At 39.1% G+C, this 12,091-nt stretch overlaps 1 long non-coding RNA gene across 1 annotated transcript in view; it reads right to left on the bottom strand.

The window, feature by feature from the left end:
- Positions 1-4,900: 4,900 nt before the first annotated feature.
- LOC126064886 (uncharacterized) overlaps positions 4,901-12,091 on the bottom strand; it is a 339,348-nt gene continuing 332,157 nt past the window's right edge. Inside the window, exon 3 of the long non-coding RNA XR_007514670.1 lies at positions 4,901-5,206. This is a non-coding gene — a long non-coding RNA (uncharacterized LOC126064886). The remainder of the gene's footprint in view (positions 5,207-12,091) is intronic.

Here is a 12,091-nt window from a genome sequence, read left to right as displayed (position 1 = left end):
AAACCCATTCACTATACAGATGTGTGTTATGAAATGCCACTTCTATTTCCTGCCATTTTCATGGTTCTGGAGTTATGGCAGAACCAAATCTTAGATATCCAAGAAACTGTGACTATCTCTGAGGTGCTCTCGTGGTGCAATGGTTAAGCGCTTTGCTGCTAACCCAAAGGACCTTGGTTCAAACCCATCCAGCTGCTCCCCAAGAGAAAAGACCTGGTGATCTGCTCCTCACTATGAGTTGGAATCAACTCTATGGCACACGAAAACATGGCTATCTTTAGCCTAGAAACAATTTTTAGCAATAATAGTATCTGCTTGCTTCATAATTGACTCATCCTCCCCAAAAAAAAAATTCTTTGTAGGTTTTGATACACAGTTTCTGTCAAATCAAGCTTATTTACATTTCATTTGTATAAATTGCATTAAATAGATATAAATGGAAGCTTTATTCATTTTGATGTCATCTTATTGCTATAAAGGCTAAATATTACCAAATATTATCACTGTTTATGAGTGCTCTGCAATTTAGAGGGTCAAATTTTTCACAAATTTTCACAAATTTTTCACTTGATCGTGAACTGGGTATTTAACTTTGATTCCCTGATCTGTAAAATGGGACTATTAATAATTACACCACAAGATAATTTCAAGTGTCAAGTGAAATAATTCCTGGGTAAAAGATTTCGTAGTAAAATGAGATAAGCTGTAAAGTTTAAATATTAAAAAAAAAAAAAAATTATTCTAGATCAGAGTTCCACAGCCTTTTTTACTGTAAAGGGCCATGTAGCAAATATTTTAGGCTTTGTGAGTCACATACTTCTTTCTTTCTTTTGTTTTGTGGGTTGTCAAGTCGATTCTGACTCATAGCAACCCTATAGAACAGCGTATAATTGCCCCTAGAGGGTTTTCTAGGCTGTAATCTTTACGGGATCAGATTGCCACATCTTTTCTCCCAAGAGCCACCACTGGGGGGTTCAAGCCACCAACCTCTTGGTTAGTAGCCCAGTGCTTAGTCACCGTATCACCAGGGCTCCTTTGTTTTGATTTACAGCCCGTAAAAACTGTGAAAACTGTCTTAGTCATCCAGTGCTGCCATAACAGAAATACCACAAGTGGATGACTTTTACGAAGAGAAATTTATTCTCTTGCAGTAAAGTAGGCTAAAATTCCAAATTCAGGGAATGAGCACCAGGGGAAGGCTTTTTCTCTCTGTTGGCTCTGGAGGAAGGTCTTGTCCTCAATCTTCCTCTGGTGGAGGAGCTTCTCAGATGCAGGGACCCCATGTCCAAAGGATGCGCTCGGCTCCTGGTGTTGCTTTCTTGGTGGTATGAGGTTCCCCACTCTGCTTACTTCCGTTTCCTTTTATCTCTAGAGAGATAAAAGGTGGTGCAGGCCACGTCCCAGGGAAACTCCTTTACCTTGGATCAGGAATGTGACCTGAGTAAGGGTGGTGTTACAATCCCACCCTAATCCTCTCAACATAAAATTACAATCACAGAATGGAGGACAACCACACAATACTGGGAATCATGGCCTAACCTAGTCAATACACACATTTTGGGGGGTACATAATTCAATCCATGACAAAAACCATTCTTAGCTCTCAGGCAGTATAATTTGATGGGGAATCTAGCTCTCTGACCCCTGCTCTAGCTGATCTTTTCTCTGCATTGCTTATTTATTAAACCACATTATTCTGAGTTTTTTAAATATTAAACAAAAGAAAGCTATATTGTATAATTATTATTCTAAAATATTTACACACAAAGTCTTTATGACATGCAGCTTTTCCATAACCAGAGGCAAAAGAACTGAGTTTTTTGTTTTTTCCCTTAATCAAGAATATTTATTCACAGAACAAAAATGAGGCACATTTTCCCCTCAAGAGCCAAATTCCTATAGATTGCACTAAAGAAAAATGATCTTAGGGGAGTCGATAGACTGAGCATTTAAAGTGGAGATTTAATGCAAAATGCTCAGTGGGACCTCTCTTTCTAGCTGAGTTAGTTAGTTGGTTAGTTATAGTTAGTTTTGCATCTCAAAGCACTATCCAAGATACTGAGCTGCATTCATCTACCTCCTTCTCTAAACTAGAGAACCAACTTCTCACTCTTGCCTAATAGGGAATGTCTGACTGCCTGGACCCTTGCTAAGAGTTAATATAACTCTTCCTAACAGCTATTCATCACTATGAGTTGGAATCGACTTGACAGCAGTGGGTTTGGGTTTGGTTTGAACAGCTATTCAACCATTTAATCTATCTAATTCTGCTTCCTCCCTTTTTTGTCTCTTGCTTGAATAAGAGAATAATTTAAGCCCCTCTGTTATGAATCCATAAAATTCATCTCCAAACAGATATTATCTTATCTTCAACCAAGGCAATAAAGATACCATAAATAAACCCTTACAGTGGCATCAAGAAGCTCATATTATTGTTAACAATTACTTTAAAACAAAGATGAGAACCTAAGGGGGCAGGGAAACTAGATTAATGGAAATGGAACAACCAGAATGGAAATAATGAAGATATTCACCCACTGTGAAGAATATAACCAATGTCACTGCACAGAGTGTGTAGACATTGTTGAATGGGAACCTAAACTGCTGTGTAAACCTTCATCAAAAACACAGTAAAATATTATTTTTTTTAAAATAGGAGCTTATGTCATTAATGTCCAAACAAGTAAATATTCAAAGAACTTTCACAATTCTGTCAAAGATCAGCCTTTGTTTAGTTATTAGAATTATTCAAAGAAATTTCATTTCCTGCCATTCTCATGGTTTTGGGCCTATAGCAGGACTGACATCCCAGATATAAATTGCAGAGGCTAACAAGGTGTTCAGAAATGTACAATTCTTGCACCAGAAATGATTCTGAGCAGAATTGCTGCCATTGTAGTTCAAATAAACCATGCTTGTATTTGAGAGGAAAACAGTAACACAAGACGTTAAAGGACATTATAAAATGCAAAAAATACTGAGGTAGCGTAATATAACATATTTTTAATTCAAACTATTTAACACTAAATATTAAACTTAAAACTTCCAAAGTGTTTCATCTAAAGAGACTTTCAGTTAAACCAATAAAGGATTTGGGTCCTGCCTCTGTGTTTACCCTGGTGAAGTTTAGAGGAAGTCAGAAAATCTCTGAACCACAGCTTCCCTATCTAACTCTGCTCAACCATGAATTTTTGAGGATTAAAGGGCAGAACTGTCTGACCCAGTTGTTGTGAACTGTCCGGTTGTTTCTGACTCATAGTGACCCTATAGGAGAGAGTAGGGTTTCCTAGGCTGTAACGTTTACAGGAGCAGATCTTCAGGTCTTTTCTCCTGCAGAGCTGCTGGTGGGTTCAAACCACTAATCTTCTGGTTAGCAGCTAAGCACTTAACTGTTGTGCCACCAGGGCTCCTTGTCTGACCCAAAGCCTGGCACAAAATGGGTGCTCAATCAATACCGAATCCTCCTTTTTCTCTTGGTGTTATCATCTGAAAACTCACATGTAACACATCATCTATAGATTCACATGTACTAGCCACTCTTCATACTGGGGTGATAAAAAGGAAAACTGTAATGTATATTTCTGAGGAAAAAAACTCTTTAGCGAGGAGAGTATTGAGTCTGTAGCAAGGAACCCTGATTATCTTTTTCTAGAGCTGGTACTTCCTGACTTTGGGAAGATAAACCTTCCTACTACTTTGGATCTCAGTGACTTCATTTGTAAAATTAGAGGGCTTGACAAGCTATTTTATGAAATAGTTTTTCTTGCTTTAAATATCATTATAGTATATTACTTCCTGTATATTTGAAGGTAGGCTTTAAATCCCGTCAGATTCAAGTTCAAATCCTGTCACTGTTATTAGTAATAAATCATCTTAGGCAAATTTGTCAAATTCTCTGAGCTTCAGTTACTTATTTTTCTCTTAGCTTCTGTCTTCCCTTCATACATTTGGAATAATATCTCATTAGTGTTTAGATAAGCAGATTATATATAATTTTCACAGAAAATAGAAAATAGAGTATTCAGCAGAGAGTAAATTCCTGATAAACATAATGTATCTCAAGACAAACCAAGGCATTCATCCTAGACTCTCTCCCACACCCTAACCCTTCCTATTAAAGGGGAGTAACCATTCTCATAATTATGCTGAGACTGACACCTAGAAAAGTTTTAGTAGTTAGCACGATCTTCAGGAAAGCTGCTGTGTGACATGCAATTCCAGTACCCCTAGTAAAAAAAAAAAAAAAAATTTTTTTTTTTTTCTAGTAGCCATCACAAAAAGGCAACGGCATCCTGTATTAGAATAAGAGCTCACAATACACCCCAGCGCAGCATTTCAGGGGGTGGTAACGACTTGCTAGACCTAAGAGATGAAATCCAATTTTTATTCCCACTCCACAACCTACCTGGCTGACCATGGGAAGGAATACCCAAGTGAATGGAGTTAAAGTATAGTCTATAGCTGTGAAAATGGTGTTGAATAAATCTGTCACAAGCACCTCATTTTACAATTGACCGAACTGGGGTCCAGTGATTTTAAGTAATTTTCCCAAGGTCTCATAAACACTGGAATTCAGCTGTTTTAGTTTTTAGCCTAGGGATCTTTAAAAAGTTTACCCGATTTGCCCTTCTTTCAACAATAGTATTGTGATAGTGTCCCTTAATATAGCAACGCAAGAAAGTAATGGAGAAACACCACCTCTGTGAACAATTAAGGAAAAAAACCCTGACCGTGACACCCATTAACACTGTGATATAATAATCAATTATGCAGTGAAAATGTTCTTGTATTTCAAGGACCTGCAACTAAAATTACATTCATAATGAAAATAATTAAACTTAGAAATGTCAACTGCTGAACATCTTTTGTTATAATTCTTACCTTTTAGTCAACTCCTGATAATAAATTCATGGAATCTCCAAGGTGTTAAAGTGCCCGGAGAACATTGCTTGGTAAAACCAAAGTTCACAGAGAAAATGTGACTTGCTCAAAATCACATAGCTTAACAGAGGCAGATAAGGATCAAAACTCCTTCCTCTTTTCTTCCAAAAATGTGTCAGCTTTTATGCATAAACACCTATCAGCCTTCATGTGGACATCATGATGGTCCCTAGAAGGTTCTGAGTCCATTTCGACTGTCAGCAGGAAGTTGTAAACCTCAAGACATTCCATGAAGTGTACTTGAATTGGTACAGCAGCTAATGAGCTGGAATAGAAAAAAAATAAAATAAAATAAATGGCATTAGTAGATGGCACTGGAATGAAGTCCATCCATTGGTTAATACTGTCGACTTGTACATCTGTATATACCCAGTGCCTAGTTCTAGCACATTCTTTTTAGGGCAGCAGTAAATATTTGTTTTAGAAGTCAAAGGATTTCTTCGTTCATTCAAGAAAACTAGTAAGTTAAAAAAAAAAAAAACTGACCATATTCTGACAAATAGCCAAGAATCTTATACTTCAGAGCAACTCCTCTGTTGGAAGTAAGAAGAGTAAAACAATGACCTCGTATAGTTATTTCTCATGATGACACATGGACACCTGAAATCTATTTCAGGGTTATGCCTACTCTTACTTTCAGCACATAACTCATTTATGCTTTCTGAGCCTCAGTTTTCCCATCAGTGAAGAGTTTTTCTGAACAGATGATTTATAAATCCCTCTTGCCCTTTCTTTCTAAATGTATGGAGTTGTTTGGGCAAGAAAGATAAACTCTAATGCATGTGTTTTTAGAAATACCTAGAGGATAAATATTCTTTGTTGTAACCTACAGCCACTCTTTGGAAACTCTATGGGGCAGTTCTATTCTGTCCTATAAGGTCACTACAAGTGGGAATTGACGCAAATGCAATGGATGGCTTTAAAAAATGAATCAAAGCCCATCCTCCATTTATAGAACCAGTCAGTTTGGGGTCTTTTGTTTCTACCTACTATCAATATTTTGGAGTCCTGGTGGCATAGTGGCTCAGAATTCAGCTGCTAACAAAAGGTTGGCAGTTTGAATCCACCAGCCACTCCTTTGAAACACTATGGGGGATTTCCACTCTGTCCTATAAGGTCACTATGAGTTGGAATCGGCTCAGCTGCAATGAGCTTAGTTTTTGGTATGAATATTTTATTTCTACATTTGCTGGATATGAGGTTTTCCTGGCCCTCAATCTTTTCCTATCCAAATGACTAAACAGAGAGAATATTATAGAAGCCTAGATTGTCATTAAATAAATTCAAATAGAGTTCAAGGGGACTAAGGGCATGCTGTCAACTTCATGCCCCTTCAGACAGGAGAAGTATTTAAACTTGAATCCTTCCACTCCAGTGACAGTCTCATTTAATTCTACAAACCCTTGAAGAATAATATTTTATCACCATGACACTTGCAGTTTTAATTTTATTTTACATCTACTTTTTTTACCCCAATGTCAGACCCAAGATCTTCCACTGTGGTTGTTCTTCTGACTTATGGTCCTCAGGGTTCAGGAAGGTGTTGGTCAGTCCCCATAGATCACTGGAACTGTCTAGCCAACTTTATGAGCTCGGGAGCCTCTCCTTGTACAAAGTCCTAGAATAGTGATAAATGGCCTGTAGTTTATCTGCTGAGTGCTTTGGTTTTATGTTCTCAGTTTGAGCTTTACAGAGTTTCTTTCTTTTATAAAAAGATTGTGTCATTTTGCTTCTTATAAGTCACTGCATTTATGGCACAACTTGTTACGAGTTAATGTGCAGAAGCAAGGGATGGCGAGTAATGGGTGGATGTAGCAAGCCTCAGATGAAGTTCAGATTGTTTCTTCAGCTTGTCTCCCCCAAGAAACACCACTGAGTCATGAAATGTTGTTCTCTCTCATGTTTTTTTTTTTTTTTTTTAATTTTCATCTTCTATTAACTGCCTGGAGAATTTAGGTCATGGAAGACATTGAGGCTATATAGTGTTTTTTTTTTTTTTTTTTAGAAATGCCTACAGGAGAAATATTCTTTGTCTTGATCCATTGTACATTGATTTCACATCTGACTGCAAATGTACTATACCCCCAAAATGTTATACTCTTAAGTATGACTTCCAGCTACTATCAATATTTCTCTTTAAAACTAGTGATGGGTGAGATTTTAATTTTTTTTTCCTCCAATAAATTTGTATTTGCCAAACCATTTTCCAAAGGCTGGGCATCCAAAGTATACGTGCAGGTGGAAAGGTCACACAGATATGTGTAGCTTATTGCTGGGCTACAAATTTATTAGTTAGAAAAAAAGCTGAAGCTAGAGATATCATCCAGAGTATTAACAATTCTTCGAGAATTTGACCAGTACCAAACGACAACTCCAGGGAATTTATTTGCCTCTCGGGGCAGAGACACTAAAAGAGGTTCAAGAGGTTAATGCTATTCTGGATGAATTCCCCCTCTCAATTCCAATTAATGGTATCGCTATTCAAACCTTTGGGTAGCTATTAACATCTAATGACTGTGAAAGAATGACAATTCATGACAACTTTTAGTTTATGACACTTTCCCCCATTGACTGCTTGGAATCTTTAACAAAGTAAAATTCTTTGGTACAAAATGGCAATAGTGCTGAATAATTCATGGAGAAAGATAAGATTGAAAATTCACTGTGTATTTTCTTCCCATTACACTTCACTGCCTACAATAAGTGGTAATTGCATTTCGCAAGACTTTTCTGGATTGATTGAATTTTCTGGTTATACATTTATTGAGCAACAATCACGTGCAACTCTCTGTTGCTGGGGCCCAGAGAGGAAAGATTCAAAGATGGAAATGATAGATAGCCAACACACCAGTAACACAAAATCTAGTGGAAAAAAAAAAAAAAAGATGTATTTACAATAAAAGTTACTTTAATATTCATTTACAGAACACCTATTTACTTTGCGTCAGGTGCTGTCTTAGACCCACCTCTTCCCTTAAGAACCCCACCTATTACATGTACATGCCATATGTCTGTCCCCATAAGCCATATGAAACACACGGAAATCAAATTGACTACATCTGTGGAAAGAGACGATGGAAAAGCTCAATATCATCAGTCAGAACAAGGCCGGGGGCCAACTGTGGAACAGACCATCAATGGCTCATATGCAAGTTCAAGCTCAAACTGAAGAAAATCAGAGCAAGTCCATGAGAGCCAAAATTTGACCTTGAGAATACCTCACCTGAATTTAGAGACCATCTGAAGAATAGATTTGACGCGTTGAACACTAGTGACCGAAGGCCAGACGAGTTGTGGAATGAAATCGAAGACATCATCCATGAAGAAAGCAAGAGATCATTGAAAAGACAGAAAAGAAAGAAAAGACCAAGACGGATGTCAGAAGAGACTCTGAAACTTGCTCTTGAGTGTCGAGCAGCTAAAGCAAAGGAAGAATTGATGAAGCAAAAGAACTGAACAGAAGATTTCAAAGGGCGGCTAGAGAAGACAAAATAAAGTATTATAACGGCATGTGCAAAGAGCTGGAGATGGAAAACCAAAAGCGAAGAACGTGCTCGGCATTTCTCAAGCTGAAAGAACTGAAGAAAAAATTCAAGCCTCAAGTTGCAATAGTGAAGGATTCTACGGGGAAAATATTAAACGATGCAGGAAGCATCAAAAGAAGATGGAAGGAATATACAGAGTCATTATACCAAAAAGAATTAGTTGATGTTCAACCATTTCAAGAGGTGGCATATGATCAGAAATTGATGGTACTGAAGGAAGAAGCCCAAGCTGCTCTGAAGGCATTGGTAGAAAACGAGGCTCCAGGAATTGATGGAATATCAATTGAGATGTTTCAACAAACAGATGCAGCGCTGGAGGTGCTCCCTAGTCTATGCCAAGAAATATGGAAGACAGCTTCCTGGCCAACTGACTGGAAGAGATCCATATTTATGCTATCCCCAAGAGGGGTGATCCAACCGAATGTGGAAATTATTGAACAATATCATTAATATCACACACAAGCAAAATTTTGCTGTAGATCATTCAAAAACGGCTGCAGCAGTATATTGACAGGGAACTGCCAGAAATTCAGGCTGGGTTCAGAAGAGACATGGAACCAGGGATATCATTGCTGATGTCAGATGGATCCTGGCTGAAAGCAGAGAATACCAGAAGGATGTTTACTTGTGTTTTATTTACTATGCAAAGGTATTCGACTGTGTGGATCATAACAAATTATAGAAAACATTGCAAAGAATGGGAATTCCAGAGCACTTAATTGTGCTCATGAGGAACCTTTACACAGATCAAGAGGTAGTTGTTCGGACAGAACAAGGGGATACTGATTGGTATAAAGTCAGGAAAGGTGTGCATCAGGGTTGTATTCTTTCACCATACCTATTCAATCTGTATGCTGAGCAAATAATCCGAGAAGCTGGAGTATATGAAGAAGAACAGGGCATCAGGATTGGAGGAAGACTCATTAACAACCTGTGTTATGCAGTTGACACAACCTTGCTTGCTGAAAGTGAAGAGGACTTGAAGCACTTACTAATGAAGATCAAAGACCACAGCCTTTAGTATGGATTGCACCTCAACATAAAGAAAACAAAAATCCTCACAACTGGACCAATGAGCAACATCATGATAAGCGGAGAAAAGATTGAAGTTGTCAAGGATTTCATTTTACTTGGATCCACAATCAACAGCCATGGAAGCAGCAGTCAAGAAATCAAAAGACGCATTGCATTGGGTAAATCTGCTGCAAAGGACCTCCTCAAAGTGCTGAAGAGCAAAGATGTCACCCTGAAGACTAAGGTGCGCCTGACCCAAGCCATGGTATTTTCAATCTCATCATATGCATGTGAAAGCTGAACAATGAATAAGGAAGACCAAAGAATCAACCCTTTTGAATTGTGGTTTTGGCGAAGAATGTTGCATGTACCACGGACTGCCAAAAGAACGAACAAATCTGTCTTAGAAGAAGTGCGGCCAGAATGCTCCTTAGAGGCAACGGTGGTCAAACTGCATCTTACGTACTTTGGACATGTTGTCAGGAGGGATCAGTCCCTGGAGAAGGACATCATGCTTGGCAGAGTACAGGGTCAGTGGAAAAGAGGAAGACCCTCAACGAGGTGAATTGACACAGTGGCTGCAAGAATGAGCTCAAGCATAACAACGATTGTAAGGATGGCACAGGACCGGGCAGTGTTTCGTTCTGTTGTGCATAGGGTCGCTAGGAGTCAGAACCGACTAGACGGCGCCTAACAACAACAACAACAACATAAGCCTTTTGGGTTATGGAGCTAAAAAGGTTGCCAAACTAATTTTGGTGAATCAATTAGGGCTTCTGGGAGAAGTTACAACTAACAGAGTTTTGCCGCATGTACAGGATTTTTCTCCATCTGCCTTCTTTACTTATTTGTCTGACTTAAAATGTCCAGGAAGAGAGAAAGCTGTTAGTGAAAACGGCTTGATCTGAGAGAGAGAAAATAGTCTATTTAGGTTTCAAGGTTGTATGAAATTGCTCTGGAATCTTTTGAGGGGTAACCAAAAGCCTTTGTTGTAGCCAGATACACTGTGAACTGTCATTGGGAATAGTGGGAGATAAGGCCTTGAATGTCAGGCTGAGGAGTCAGGGCATCGTCTGAATGAAGAGCCTATGAAGGAAAAGCAATGGTTGTGTTGAAAAACAGAAGTGATCTGTGGTGTCTTGCCTGTGTGCTTTACTTTTAACCTAGGGATTGGGATGCTGCTGAGAATAGAACATGGAGTGAAGATAGTGGCGGTGCAGCCAGAAAGATACATGACGACCTCTCTGCAAAAATACAAGCATCTGAATCAAGCACAAAAATCCATTCTATAAGAAACCCATGAAAACCCAACAAGTGTCAATCTAGGTTCACAAAAAAAAAAAAAAAAGGAACCAGTAACCAGTTGCTGTCGAGTTGATTCCAACTCGTGGTGACCCCATCCAAATGTATCAGAGCAGAACAGTGGTCCACAGGGCTTTCAATGGCTGATTGTTTGGAAGTGGATCACAGGCCTTTCTTTCAATGTGTTTCTGAATGGACTCGAACTTACAACCACTGGGTTAGCAGCCAAGTGTGTTAACCATTTAAACCACTCAGAGGCTCCTTACCAAAACAAAGGGTTATTTGCACCCTTGGTGGCAGGTGAGTGAATAAATATCAAGTATCCAATATACACTTTTTCTGACGCCAACTATGAGGCTATGACAAATCCTCACTTTTCAAATTCTTTGCTTAATTCTGACACAGGCTGCTCATGAAGCACTTCTTACTCTGGCCCTAAGTACCTGGACCTAGGTCGTATCTTACAAGTTAAAAGGACACAGTCCTTCAGGTTTCCAAGTAGGCCCAAGACTTCAGATGCCAGTCACAAGTTTGGTAGTCCACACAACACTCTCACTTCTGACCTGCTGGCTGCGTTCAGAGTTTTCCCACTCCTCCTTCAGGATACCAGCTACAAGCTCTGGGATTCCCAGTCCCCTTCCCTTCTGCTGACTCCCACTACTCCTTCATGTTCAATAATTCACCGTTACAAGTCACAGAACTCATAGAAAAGGCTATACTTACAATTACAGCTTTATTATGGCAAAAAAAGAATGCAAATGAAAAGACGTATAGGGTGAAAGTCTGGGAGGGTCCCCAAAGCATAGTTTCCATGTCCCAAAGGGAGTATTACCCTCCCACATGCATCACCGTCTTTCACCAACCGGGCAGCCCCTGGAGCTTCTGTGTCCAGATCCTTTATTGTGGCCTCATTGTATAGGCATGACTGATTGAAACAGGCCATGCTCTGTCAGCTTTTACTCATTAGCACAAACCATCAGGTGTGATTTAGATAACCACCAATTGCCATTGAGTCGATTCTGACTCATAGTGATCCTATAGGACAGAGTAGAACTGCCCCATAGATTTCCAAGGTGTGGCTGGTGGATTTGAACAGCCAGCCTTTTAGTTAGCAGCTGCAGCTCTTAAGCACTACACTTCTAAGGCTCTTTAGATAACAAAGTGTCTTAGTTATCTAGCGCTGCTATAACAGAATTAGCACAAGTGGATGGCTTTAACAGAGAGAAATTTATTCTCTCACAGTCTAGGAGGCTAGACGTCCGAATTCGGGGTGCCAGCTCCAGGGAAGG

The sequence above is a fragment of the Elephas maximus genome, chromosome 21 (genome assembly GCF_024166365.1).
Source record: "Elephas maximus indicus isolate mEleMax1 chromosome 21, mEleMax1 primary haplotype, whole genome shotgun sequence".
Classification (NCBI taxonomy): domain Eukaryota; kingdom Metazoa; phylum Chordata; class Mammalia; order Proboscidea; family Elephantidae; genus Elephas; species Elephas maximus.
Note: the sequence above shows the minus strand (reverse complement) of the source record. Positions and strands in the feature narration are given on the sequence as shown.